We start from the raw sequence: 14352 nt of genomic DNA on the forward strand, positions 1-14352 counted from the left end.
GTATATAATCAAATCTTTTTGTCTTAGGAGTTTCTCTCATTGTAACAGAGATCTCTTCCCAGGTAGCACAGCCCCTGGCTGGACTGTCCTTTTGTATCCATTGTAAAGCATTTATCTCTCCTAGAAGTCCAGCCCTGGACTCATTTCCTGGTGTCCATTGTAAAGCTAATAAATGACACTTCCCTGTTCTCTATTCCCCCATATAAGACCCTAAAATTCTATTTCTCTTCAGAAAAGTCACCTTTGGAGACACTGTTCCCAGAGTCCCAGAGCTTTAGCTCTGTGCAGTATTAAGGGCATGACTGTGTGATAGAGGAATCTTGAACACTCTCTTGTCCTGATTAAAGACTTGTTCTTTCTGACCACTTCAGTGGTTCTATGTTTTTTCAAAGTTGACAAGGAGAAACTCAAAGAAAACCTGTAAAGACTTACAAGAACTGAAGCAGAGTGAAATTAGCAGAACCAGAAGAATATTGCACACAGTGAGAGCAATACTGTATAATGAACAACTGTGTTAACTTAGCTATTCTCAGCAATGATCCAAAATGATCCCAACTGTCATCTGCTTCTCCACCTAGTTCAAGCTCTTGTTGATTTAATCAAAAGTAGAGAAAGGAGAGTTAATCCTGTCTTCAAGATCTGTTGAGGTACTAAGTAGGGGTACTTAAGTTATTCTTAGCCAAAGTGTTAACTCAAAATAGACAAAGGGAATTAAGGATTCCCTTTTACAAGTATAAACTTAAAGAGAACAAAGAATTCCTTTTACCTAGCAATAGCTTCAACTACCTCTAAGTAGGGGTACTTAAGTTATTATTAACCACAATGTTAACTCCAACTAGGCAAAGAGAATAAAGGATTCCCTTTAAAAGTGTAGACTCAGAATAGAAAAGAGAACCAAGAATTTCCTTTTACATGATGGAATAGTATTGTCTATAAAAATGATAAGGAGGATAATTTCAAAAACAGCTAGAAAGACCTCCATGAACTGATGCAGAGTAAAATAAGCAAAAACCAGGAGAACATTGTACACAGTAATATCAATATTGTACAATGATCAACTTGTGAAAGATGTAGCTACTCTCAGCAATACTGAAGGACTTATGACAAAGAATGCTATCCACTTCCAGAGAAAAAACTGTTGGAGTCAGAATGCAAATCAAAGCATATTATTTTTCACTTGAGTTCATTTGAGTTTTTATTTTTGGATTCTGATTTTATATGAGTGGTAAATTAAATTTTACTCTCCCTTCTCAGTTAATTGTGATGCGATATACTTAGTACTACCTAGTGGCACTATACTCAAGCAAGAATATGGACACTTAGGAAAGCAAAAGAAAATGTAGATGAACTAACATCAAATGTGGTAGAGAGTACCAAAAATAAGATATATAGTATAAATATAGAAATATAATGATTCACAACATGATAAAAATAAAGATAATAAAGTTAAAATGATTAATTTTGGCAATCATTTCCTATCTTTTTTTTGGAGAGAAGGAGATGAAAATGATATCTAAAAATATTTGGTGTATATTTTAATTTTGCAAAACACCTTTTTGGTCTTCCTGTCTATTTTATTTATTTATTTTTTTGTTGATCAGAAGAGCTTATTCAATAAAGGAAAATATAGAATATATTTGGAATTAACGAGATTGAAAAAATAAAGGCTATTCGTAAAATGTAATTCTTTAAAAAGAGTGTTGAGGCAAATAGTTTGAAAGACAGGCTCAGGCAAAATCTCTACTCCTTTTAACCCCACCTCCTCCCCATCTTTCTCTGGCAAATATTAATCATTATTTTGTATTTTGAATAAAAATTTTAATCCTTATTAGTAATTCTGTTTATGGAAAATACATTCATGGTATAAGAAAGCATTCATAGCAGAGGTGAAGATAGTATTTCAATATTTGTGATTTTATGTAAGGTAAAATGAACAGGTGAGCAGTGTGAACTCATCCTCCTTTGCCTGTGGACTGGTGAATGCTTTGGTTTGAACCTCTGTCACTGAATAGTGCCAAAGTATGGACACACTTCTTCAGAGTATGAAGGACCAGGAGGGTTCACACCTTGAAGGAAGGAGGGGCTTCAGTGTCTTGGGCTGTATAAAAGGCCTGGGATGAGACAGAACCAGAACCCTAAAGCTGAAAGCAGAGCTGAAGGTAGAGCTGTAAGGTTGAAGTAAAGATCCCAGAAGAAAGGAAGGTAAGTTTCCCAATGAGAAATATTATTTGTGTGTCAGGGATTGCAGAATAGGACACCATGTTATGGAATGCACAGAGTAGGAGGGACATATTTCTCCACGATGAAATATATAACTTTGGAAATTATTCCTCTGGGGAGGGGGAAATGTAGCTCAGTGGATTAAGAGCTACTCATCTAGGAAGTCCTAGGTTCAAATGTGACCTCAGACACTTCCTAGCTGTGTGACCCTGGGCAAGTCACTTGACCCCAATTGCCTAGCCTGTACCACCTTTCTGCCTTGGAACCAATACATAGTATTGATTCCAAGAAGGAAAGGTAAGGTTTTTTAAAAAAAAAAAAACACTATTCCTCTGAAGTTAGTAAAAGAAGAGAGCAAGATTTCCTGTTCCTGAATTAGGCAATAACAATTTCAATCAAAAGGAAAAACAAATTTCTCTGAGCCACAAGAAGTAGCAGGATTGAGGAAGATTTAATAATCTTCCCTTGTCCATCTATTTATGCTAAATTCTTCCCTTTTCAAAATTTGCAAATATTCCTAATAGTATCAACTCCTATGTGAAAGAATTCTTCAAGTCTTTAATTATCAAATGAATGTAAAAGGTGGAGCAAACACCCAATAAGCTGCCAAAGTTGAGAAGAGATGAAATAGACAATACTGAAGGGTTTGGGAAACAAGTGAACTAATGCACTACTAGTGCAGCTATGAATTTAGCCACCTATGTTAGAGGGATATTGGCAATTATTCACAGAAATGGATCTAAAGGATCTAGAATCCATACACTTAGATATAGAAATGCTACTCATAGCCATAAGATATAGAGACCATCTAGTCCACTTATCTCATATTACGAAAGGTGAAACTGAGGTCAGAAGAAAAAAAAGTGTTTCTTGGGAGAAATTCAGATAGAGATTGGCATAATTAGAATCTAACCATAGACGAGGAAACCAGCTTTATTATCTTTTGTAAAAAATGCTTTATTTATTAATATTTTATCTTATTATTACTATTAGCTAGGTTGCAGAGTAAAAAGAGTACTGGGTCTGGAGTTCAAATCTAGCCAGAGACCCTTGTTTCTCTGTTAAACTCTGGAAGAGTCCCTTAACTTCTTTTTGCCTCAGTCTCTTCTAATGTAAAATCACGTAACTAAGTCTCAGCAACATTATGCTGGTCAAATGAAATGACATTATATCCCAGTGCCTGGCACAGATCATAACACTTAAGAAATGTGGATTGATTCCTAGCAGATGAATTTACCAGCTTAAAAAAAAAAAAGGTCTCAGTTCAACTCCTACTTCAGATTTTAACTAGCTAACACCAGGCAAGCCACTTGACCTCTCATCCCGAGACACCCCATCAATAATGCAGATAATAACATGGACTTGGATTTTGCAGTGAACAAAGAAGATAATGTATGAAAAGCACTTTGAAGCTTTTGGTCAAAGACAGATATTATTACAAGACGGCCCATCCTTGTGGCCACCCTTCCTTGTCATGGTATGGGAAACTCTTTGCCAAGATAAAGGGAGAAATAATTTCTGATCACACTGTTTTTTCCTGAAATATGTTTGTTTTAAGTTTAAAATATTGAGAATAGGAGAAGCATTTTTACTGAGCCTTATTTTCTCTCCTCAGAGTCATGTCCAATCAAGTTGAACAGGCAGAGGGTCTTCTCTGTATTTCCTGCTCGGGTGAAGTCATCAGATCAGTCACCACTAAATGTGGACATGCTGTTTGCATGACTTGTCTCAGGAAAAACACCTCTGCATTTTCGTGCTGCCCCATATGCTGGAAATTCTCCCAGATGAGGACTCTTCAGTCTGGCATTGCCGTGTACCCTAAAGAAGACATTTGTAATATTCACCAGGAAGATGAGAAGCTGTTCTGTAGGGATAACCAGACCCTCTTCTGTGAGTCCTGCCCTACATCAGAGGATCATGAGTGCCACATCCATTGGCCAATAGATGTGGCTGCTCACTACTATAGGGTGAGTCATACAGGGAAATCCTCCAAGTGGCTTAAGGCATCCACTGGTAGTGACTCCTCCACTCCCAATTTTACCATTCCTGTTAGCATATCCCTTGGACCTAGCTCTGAGTATTCAACTATCCATCATGGCAGAGTGGGAGTGTGGCCAAACAGCCTCTTTTCTTCCTTGCTACGCCTTTTCCCATAGCTCAATGAAACAGTAGGGCCCTAGCAGGGCTCTTCTAGTTTCTCAGCCACTCATATTTCATGGGACTAAGACCTAGAAAAGAGATTTCCTAACAGTCTTTATTACTATTCTTCTTACAGAATAAGATCCAGACTAACCTGGACATCTTGTGTAGACAATTTGAAAAAGTTCAGGAACTTCTACTAAAAGGGAAGGAGCAATCCCTGGCATGGACTGTAGAATGGGTTGTAAGTATCTGAATGTCTCCTTCAATCATATCTTATTTATCCTTAATATTAAATGATTTTCTTAAAAAACTCCCCATCATTATTAGTCATATTTGGTAAGTGAGGAAACTGAGTTTCACAGACACTGTATAATTTCTCCCATGCTACTAAACAGTTTAGAATTTCGAATCAAACCAATGTCTCCTGACCTGAAATCCAATGTTGGGTGTTAAGTTGCCTTGAGCTGAAGTTGGCCTCCATCTCTGTCTTCTTCTTTCTGCTCTCTGATCTGGGGTGTCTGGCCTTAAATCCCTTCAGCCACCAAAGAAGAAAAGTGGGGGGCTCAAGGAAGAAATTAATTAAAGTGATGAGAATCATTTGGTAAACGTAATTTGAGAAGTAAAGAATGCTCATTCAGTGGTGTGAAATGATTACATATTGACCTTGGAAGAGTCCTTGGAAATCTCTTCTGATGTCATCTGAAATACAAAACTCTAACTTTAAAGGCTCAAACTGAAGTGAGAGGCAACCTATCTTTCTCCAGCAACACACAAAACTCTCTGGGAGGGAAATCCAGGACTCTTTACTCCTACTGAGTTCAGTGCTCCATGCACTGCACAACAATGAGTAGGCAAAAAAGGGTAGATTTGGAAGGCCTCCATTTTTTCCTACGTATATCATCTAATGCTTTAATCTGCAGGACTATAAAGAAATGCGCAAAAGAAAATTTTGGAAAAATTTTCAGAAAATATGCAAGTATCTGAGCAGGAAGAAGGAAGCAAAAGAAGAACTTATTGTGGAAAAGATGAACAGGAAAATCAATAAAATCTATAAGAGACTAAAGGAGATAGAGATGACCCAGGAACATGAAATGATGGAGAAGAAGAAGGCCTGGGAGCTCACGATGTCTAACCTGGGAAGATTCCTAACAGACCTAATTACTGAGCTGCAAAAAGTGATGAAGAAACCAGATATAGAAATGCTACAGGTGAGAATAGGATAAATTCATTAGGTCTAGGTGTTTAGAGGGACAAGAAATCCAAGGCATCTTTCATTGGCCTTTCCCAGATCCCAAAAGATTGTTTTAGAGAGCTGCCCTGCTTTCTTGATCTCTGTGCTTTGTATTTCCTGGGGAGAGAGGTCACTCCTGAGACCTGAGATGCCTGACTACAGACACTTGGCCTGAGAACAGCAGGAAGGGTTCTGTGTGCATTGGCTGGAGCTGATCCAAGGAATCCTAGCAAGCCTAGCAATCCTGTGCAGCTAGCTTGGGTCTTTCATATGTGTAGGCAGCAGCAGGTGGTAGGAGAGACACTGGAAGCATTCAAGGTTTCCATGCTGTTCTGGAGGTGACTCCAAAAGATGTCTATTGATTCCTCTTAGGCTCTGTATCATTTTTTATCAGTCATTTTCTCCCTCCATTTGACTCCCTCTTTTAGAGAATACCTCAATGAGCCTCATCACAAAATGAGATAAAGCATGTAGTCACTGGAGACCTCTTGTTTGACCACATTACTGCTAGCACCATACAGGAACTCTTCAAGCACAAACTAGCATGGGAACAAAGGGTTGTATTTAGAATTCAGCTCTTCTAAGTTGAGGTTCGAGGAGGTGGGGAAGAGAACAGAGAAATGATGATCCCTATTCAGGAGTGGGATGCGATGGGCTTTTTGGAGGCTGGTGTCATAGCCAGGTTTTGGGAGAAATGATTCATGACCCACACTGACCATGTTCTTTTTTTCCCCCTCTAGGTTGTGAAAGAAACCTTGGAAAGGTATGTGTCTCTCTAGATAGTAGATAACTACAGTCTAGATTGAGGAGTGGTGGGTAGCAATAGCTGGGAGAACAAAGAAGTTTAAAAAGAAGTACAAGATGTAGGAAATTTAGCACAATGAAGGATGTCCAACGTCAATGATTTCTGTTTTCCATAGGAGTGATGTTTGGCTAGATTTGGAACCTTTCACACCAAATCTGGAAACTTCTTATGTCAAGATTGTGATCCAGTTTTTGAAACTCTTGCAAAGTAAGTGTCAACCCTTTGGGCAAGAATCTTTGGACTTTCCTCATAAGAATGCTAGGTGATAAAGAACCCATCCATTGGGAAATGTGATCTTGTATTATCTCTGCTATCCAAGCTCCCATGTCCTTGCATCTTTAACTTACCTGGGAATGACTCCTGATACAGCTGGGCTCCTTTGGTTGGTACATGCAAAAGATGGAATATAAAGGCTATCCAGGGTAGAGTGATGGGAACAAAGCAAGGAGAAAAAAAAATATGAAAAGGGAAAACCAACTCTGGGAAATTCCCTGAGAGCTCTATCCTTTTAGTGCTTCCTAGAAGTATCTGATAGGCCCCTATTAGGACAGCCATGGAGCTTCAGTGGGAGCTTGAAGTTTTGCTAGGAGCCAGACAAAGAGCCTCTAAGAACTTCTGTGGTGAGTTGGAGGCATCAGCTTATGTAATTATGGGTCTTGGTACACTGGAAGTACTCAATGAGGAGATTTTCATTCATTCCTAAAGATGGAAAATAAGAGGAAATAAGAATCATAAGAGAGATTTTGTAGGGGTCCAGGCAGAGACTGATTTTCCTCTGTGCCTCCTTCCTGAAATATATAAGATAATAGAATAGTATAAGGGGAAAGCACTCATTCGGTCAGGAATAGAAAGCATTTTCTATTTTAACACTGCTGGGGGCCATCAGTCCACGATGCCTTGACAGAGTCACGTGTAGTAGCCGGGGAGACCACAGAGTGGTCCTTGGTGAGATGTGACTGCCCACTTTATCCCCCTTTCATGACTTCTTTCATCAATGCCCCTTACCTATGAATTGACATGATTATTATTCCCCCTAGTCTCAAAAGAAATAATGCAAGAGCAAAACACATGATCCCTTATTTCCCAAAACATCACCAAAAGATCAGACCCTCAAACCCAATCCCAAAAGACTATCATGGGTTAAATTTTATTTAGGTGCATAATTCCCAGTGAAACCACAGCTACAGGCCAAGCCCAAAACTTTCTCATGAAGCCAGCACATAAATTAATCATAGAGGCCCATACAATAGGTACAGGTACAGTACAGGTACACTAAGCTTCAATGTGCCTCAGTGACTCAATTACACAAATCAGCAACTCAAACTCCCTAGTAAGCCACCTGTGATGAAATCATTTATCTTGTATTCTGTTTCAAATCACAATATAAAATAAAGAATGTTAATCAAGTGATTTGTTAAAAGTTAATGTATCACTTTTCCAATTATCTCTCTTTGATCTTGTATACCTGCATGCCAAGAATATGGATATAAAAATAAGTCCCAAGCCTGGGAAAGTGGAGCAGCTGAGATTCAAAGCAGTCCCATGGCTGTAATGATTAAGCTGTATTAGATTTGTTATTTATTTTATGTTATTTATTTTGACTGATCATTCTCCACCAGTTGGGAACCCTGGAGTCGCGAGTGGGGCTGGACCCTGACCGTGGCATAACACCTTCTGAAAAACCTTAGAAAGCTTATTTCCATGGGAGATTAAATTCCCTCATGTCTTCTTACGTGTGTTATATGGTGGACAAATTGATTTCTATAGGATCTCTTCCAGAGCTATATTATCTTATTATTTCTTTTGGAAATGAAATCAAAATCAAGGAACCTGAGCCTGGCATAGCTGTAGAAATGGGCGACCTTCTGTAAAGGCTGCTGCCTGTCCATTTGGGGCATGATGGGAAGGGAAAACTTTGTTTCATTATTCAAACACTGAAAGCCCTAAAAATTGAGGAGAATTCTCAGAAAAATCTGTGTTAAGAAATCTATCTCCAAGTGTTTGGAGAAGTCTCATGTATACCTTAAGAATCTCTTGTTCTAGTCAGTAAATAGACTCATGTGCACCTAATTCTCTCCCAGTTTTTCTTCTTTCTCTACATAATTAACCATTGGGGTGAAGGAATTTGGGAAGTAAAAGCTAGAGACCTGAATGGTCCCCTTTACTTTGAAAGATTTAGAACACTTGAGAATTGTGCCATGAGATAATTGTACTGTTCCTTTCATTAAATAACAATATTTAGTTCTATGATGATTTATTTAGAGGAAAGGCAACTTTTTATTCTTTGTTCTGGTCATGAGAATTGGAGAAATCTGGGCATTCCAAAGCCTAGGATGTAATTGTTACCTACAAATGCAAGAGGTCATTCATCTGTGAGCATCGATAAGATTTTGGGGCCTATTAGAGTAAAAAGAGAATGCCTAAAAGAGAGATCTCTAGTTCTCGGCTAGAAATAGGAGGGCTGTCCCTTTTGCTAACTATAGGATAGTGACTTATAGGCTCTTCTTGTCCTGAAGGTATCAGATTTTCCAGGAACCAGGAAAAGATTGACATAGTGTCTTATTAAGGCCTCTCTATTAGACAGATTATTGAAAACCCTTTCTTTTGACTCTCCTTCCCTCTGCATAGGACATAATCTATTGGAGAGCTGCAAAGACTACAAATTGTCTGGGGAGAAAAAGAGGACAATCAAAATCGTTCCTGATGACTTTGGCATGGTATATCCTATTTATGTATTTGGATGTCTTCACGTCAAAGATACCACAAGAAGATTTATAATGATGACTTAGTCTTAGGATAAACTGTCGAAGAGGAAAAAGGATATACAAGAACTATCACGACTTTACGGAGAACCATATAGAGGGAAAAACATCATCTACCAAGTCTTTTTGCTTCCACTAGAAATGCAGCTTGAACAATGCACAAAGGTTGAAGTGATTCTGGATGATATTGAATTTGGTGTATTTAATAAACTCTATATGTTGTCCAATACTCATCTCTTGCTTTCATATTTGGCCAGACATAGGATCATAACTCTATGGAAGGGGTCCTTCCCCTAGTAAAAATGGACTCTACCCTACTCCCACTCCCAGGGGGTTACTGAGTAGATTTTAGAGGATCTGTGAATTCCTGATGTTTTCTACCAAGGTCAACTCCCCCAAACACCACCATTAGCAAAGGGAAATTCTTTTCAAGTTACAAATGACCTGGTTATTGCTTGAGAATCAAGTCATGCAAGAACCAGATTAATATACACAATGACTGAATATTCACTCCAAGTTTCACAATCTAGCTTCTGGCTTTATTTGTTCACAGAGTAGTCAGATGGCTAGACAGCTAGGGGGTACAGTAGATATACAGCAGGGTAGTAGGTGATGAGATCACCTAATACAATGATGGTGAACCTTTTAGAGAATTAAAGCCTAAGTGCCCAAACTTCTACCTTCATCCTCCCCCACACACACTATATTCCAGATTGGGGACGAAGGAAGTGCTCACATTGGGCAGCTGAGTAGAGGGGTTGTCATAAGAGATATATCCTCAGGTCCATGGAAAGGGGAAGGGAACAGCCTCCTTCTAGCATGCTCTAGCACACATGCCATAGGTTTTCCAATGTGAACCTTAAAAATTCTCAGACCCTACTTCAGAACACTTGGTTAAGACCATTCCCCATTTTAAACAATGAAGCAACTTAGATCAGGAATGTGAGACCTCTACTCCACCCCTACTTAAGCATACTTTAGGGGAAGATAAAGTTGTAAACTCCTTGCTGAACAATGAAAAGTACTTTACCCATACTTATAATAAGGCAAAAAACCCTCACGCTAGGCCTATTTTTAGATCTAATACAAAAGTGTGCTAAGTACCTATAAAGGTTAGGCAACTTGTGAATTACAAGGGGCAAAGAGGTGAGAACTTATTCAGAGATTTTAGTCTACTCAGGTGTGAATTACTCAAAAGTTTAGTCTACTCAGGTGTGAATTAAGAATGGTCTGTCCTTTGGAAAACATCTACTGTGATTGGTAGATGTGAGAACTTAGGGGAGGTGACATAGGAGAAAATTCTCTTTAAAAGGAGATGAGAAGCTAAGAGCAAGGGACTCTCTCAGAGAACTCTCTCTGGAGATTGAGCTGTCCAAAGCTGAACTGGTGTCTCTCTGAACACTAGAATCTTGCTTGGACAAATCTTGTGGTGAGTTTATAAAAGACTGACTGATCTCTCTCTTAGGGTTTTTAGCCTAGGCTGGCTCATGCAGGCCTAGGCTGGTTTAGCCCTTTTCTCATTATTTCCTTTTTTTTTCTCTCTCTCTCCCTTTCATTAATTCCTCATTTGTATTAATTAAAAACTCTATAAAACCCAGCTGACTTGCGTATATTTCATATTTGGGAATTTTTCCCTGGCAACCACTTTATATTTTTATTAAAATCAAGACACTGCCTTGAACCCATATTTCTGTGGTCACAATTTAAGCAATTCACTCTTTAAACAACCATGATTTATGGCTTCCACTATTTTAACTGTCACACCAACATAGACCTAATATAAAAGCAGTTATTACTGCAGAATGTCCCAAAATAACTAGTGTGTGTGTGTGTGTAACATATTAACATTTGCAAAAGTCTTTTCATATGCTTCCTTATCTCGTCATCATAATTACCTTGATAAGAAAATATAGTTATCCTCTTACTGAGAGAGGTTAAAAGACTTCAATAAAGAAGTCTGAGTCAGAATTTGAACTCAGCTCTACTCAACACGATAAGATCACTTAGCTAATTAAATATATTAGTATTTTTTCCCTTTCAAATCATCAGTTTTACTAACAGGTAATTCTTACCATTTCTTTTCCAAGTAAAAGTCTTGGTGCTAGCTTATCTCCCATTCAATTAATTATCTAGGCATTATGAAATATGAAGTGTACTTTCACTTCCACTGCTGATGTCTAATCTCAGTTCAATTTTGACTCCCATAAAGACTGAGTTCTATGTGGTGACCTTATTAAGCCTTTTGAAATTATAATGATTTTATTAGTGTCTTTAACTTTAGGAGACATAATGAACTCTACAAACAACACAAATGCTAATTTCCATTTAAAAATGACAAGAGAAAAGAAGTATTCTATATGAAACCAAAAAATTCTGAAAAGAACTGCCTTAAGCTCCTAGGAGTGTCCAGGCAAGATGGGCAAGAATTACCCTGCCAGCAGTCTAGGACATTTCCTCCCTTTTTCCTTCCAATAGAAGGCCTTGACCTGTGGAGGTGAGAGATTCTATCCCTTCCAGACACAGAAAAATAGAGGTGGTATGTGACAGAGGCTGGTACTTGTAAATCTTGAAATTTCTCAGACTTGTGAATGTTAAAAATTTCCACATTGAGGAATCCTCCATTGGAACAAATTCCCTACTGGAAACATTCCCCATTTTGATGTGAGAACTCGCCAGGATCAGAAATGGGAGGACCTCTACTCCACCTGTACTTAAGACTGCTTTAGGGGAGAAAACTCCTTGCTATGGGAGGACCTCTACTCCACCTGTACTTAAGACTGCTTTAGGGGAGAAAACTCCTTGCTAAACAATGAAAGTACTTGGACCCATGCTTATAATAAGGCAAGGAGTTCTTTGAGCCACGCCTGTTTTTAGAATTGATACAATGGGATGCTAGGTACCTATAAAGGTAGGGCAGGTTTTCTCCTGAGGGGATTAGTCGACAGAGCAGTGTTTTCTCTGGTTCAGACTTACTGAGGGGAATAGTCAACTTAGCTGGAATTCAGATGGGCTGTCTTTTAGAAAACATCTACAGTGATTGGTGGATGGAAGAACTTAGGGGAGGTGACATAAGAAAAAAACCCCTATATAAGAAAAGGAATCTCTTGAGCAAGAGATCCTTAAAGCCTTGGATCCTTGGAGATAGATCCTTTTGGAGCAGGCCCTTTGAAGATCTCTTGAGAAGAAGTCCCTTGGGAGACTGACTCTGGCTGGAACTCCCTCTGGGGAGACTCTGTTCCCCCTTGCTTAAGACAAATCTTGTGGTGAGTGATAAAAAACTGACTGATTCTCTCTCTCTTAAGACTCAGATCTAGGCCATGTTGGCTTAAGGCCCTTCATACTTATACCTTTTCTCTCTCTCTCTCTCTTTCTTTGATTACTCATTGCATTATTAATTAAATTCTCTATTAAACTCAGTTGACTTGGGCATATTCATAATTGGGAATACATTCCCTGGCGACCACCTTATATTTGATTTAAAACAAGACACTGTAGTGAAACATATTTTCTGTGGTCAAATTTACTCACCCTCTCTTATATCTATCACAATTTAAGGCTCCCACTCTTTTAACTGCCACAGTTTAAGCCATATATTTTTTAAATATTACAGTTTATGGCAGACAACTATTTTAAATATAACATACTAAAGGAAGTTTTCTGCTCTTCAGAGGAGGGGCCCCAGGAGATGGGAATCTTGAGGAAGGGGAAGGTTCCCTTCTAAAGAGCAGTTGGTCTCTCAGTTTGGAGAAGCTGGAGAGAGAAAGAGTTGAATAAGACTTTCTCCTGCGAGTTACCCACTTTTTTCCTGCTTGTGACTGGAAACCCTTTCCCCAACCCTTCCCAGTTGAAGAGACTCAGTGAAGAGAAACCTGAGAAAAGGCATTTTGAATCTCTGTCAGACTTTGCCTCAGCTCCTGTTGCCCTGGGTCTGAACTGTGGCCAAGGGGCCAAATCCAGGCTCAGTCATTCTGACTTTCCTTCCGGGGGGTTAGGCTGTCAAGGCCTGAGTTCCCCCCAAACTCAAGGAGGAAGGAAAAAAGGTTTCAGCTGGAGAAAGGATTCCCTTCCCCTACTTTCCTTTCCCATTCTTTCCCTGCCAGTTATTCCTTGTATCACCCTGATTGAATTAATTGACATTAAAGTAGTTATCTTTTCTCCCAAGAAGTGAATCAAGTGTGAGTGAACAGATCAAAGGGAGAGACATCTTCCTAAGAAAAAAGTCTTTTGCCTCTAGTAGTGGAGGGGGGACAAGAGGGTCAAAAGCAAATGTGGGAGACCAGCTTTAGCTCAGGAGAGAAGGCAGAAGGGGGAAAATCTCCAAACTCCCTGTCTCCTCTCTGAGCCAACCCTAGACATCCACTGTCCTCTCCCAGATCCTGTTCCCTTTACTATCTCCAAATCTGTTTTTCCATTACATCCCTTCAGAAGGGAACTTTCCCATCTCCTGGGGCCCCTCACCCAAAGAGGAGAAAAATCTTTCTTTACTGCCAGCCTTTGTCACAGGTATTAGAGCTTTCCTCCTAAGGAGTAAGTGTCTTTTAATTCATGACTGTAATCATAGTCCATTTCTTCTCTCTTCATTTGCTACCAAGTGATGAGACTGATGGTCAAGACCACAGTTTTTAGGGGGAGATTTTGTTTTGTTTTTTCATATTAAACTTTGAGCCAAAGGGTATGGGGAGCAAGCCTCACTTTTTTGGTCTTCCCTCTTCCTCAACAACAAAATAAACTTCTTTCTAAATTATTTAAGTCCTAGGTTTGAGTTTTGTTCTATCACAATTGATTGATAAACTGGCAAACCTTTTCAGATGCCACCCAATAAGGAAACTAAATTCCTCTAGTGCTTCTGAACCATCCTCCCACCCCTTCATCCCCCCCAATACCCCACAGTGCTTGGAATCCCAGCACAAGTACTTCTATAAACCACAGACCACCACTGTGGTTCTCCAATCCAGCCCATTCCTGCTAAAAGTCCTCTCTCAATTTTAGCTCCCTAAAAATAGCATGCTCAGTATTTGGTGATGAAAGGCAGTAAAACAAAGCCAGTGGCCCCATGTACCCAATCCCCAACGGGAGTAGAGCCACCTTGTTTGTCCTTAGCTTCCAAAGTCAAAAGCAGAACTTTTAAATTCATGAAAGGCATAATGATATGATATGAAGTCCAGTGGTCTAATAGAATGACCTTTAACATT

Source organism: Monodelphis domestica, chromosome 4, assembly GCF_027887165.1.
Source record: "Monodelphis domestica isolate mMonDom1 chromosome 4, mMonDom1.pri, whole genome shotgun sequence".
In the NCBI taxonomy this organism is placed as follows: domain Eukaryota; kingdom Metazoa; phylum Chordata; class Mammalia; order Didelphimorphia; family Didelphidae; genus Monodelphis; species Monodelphis domestica.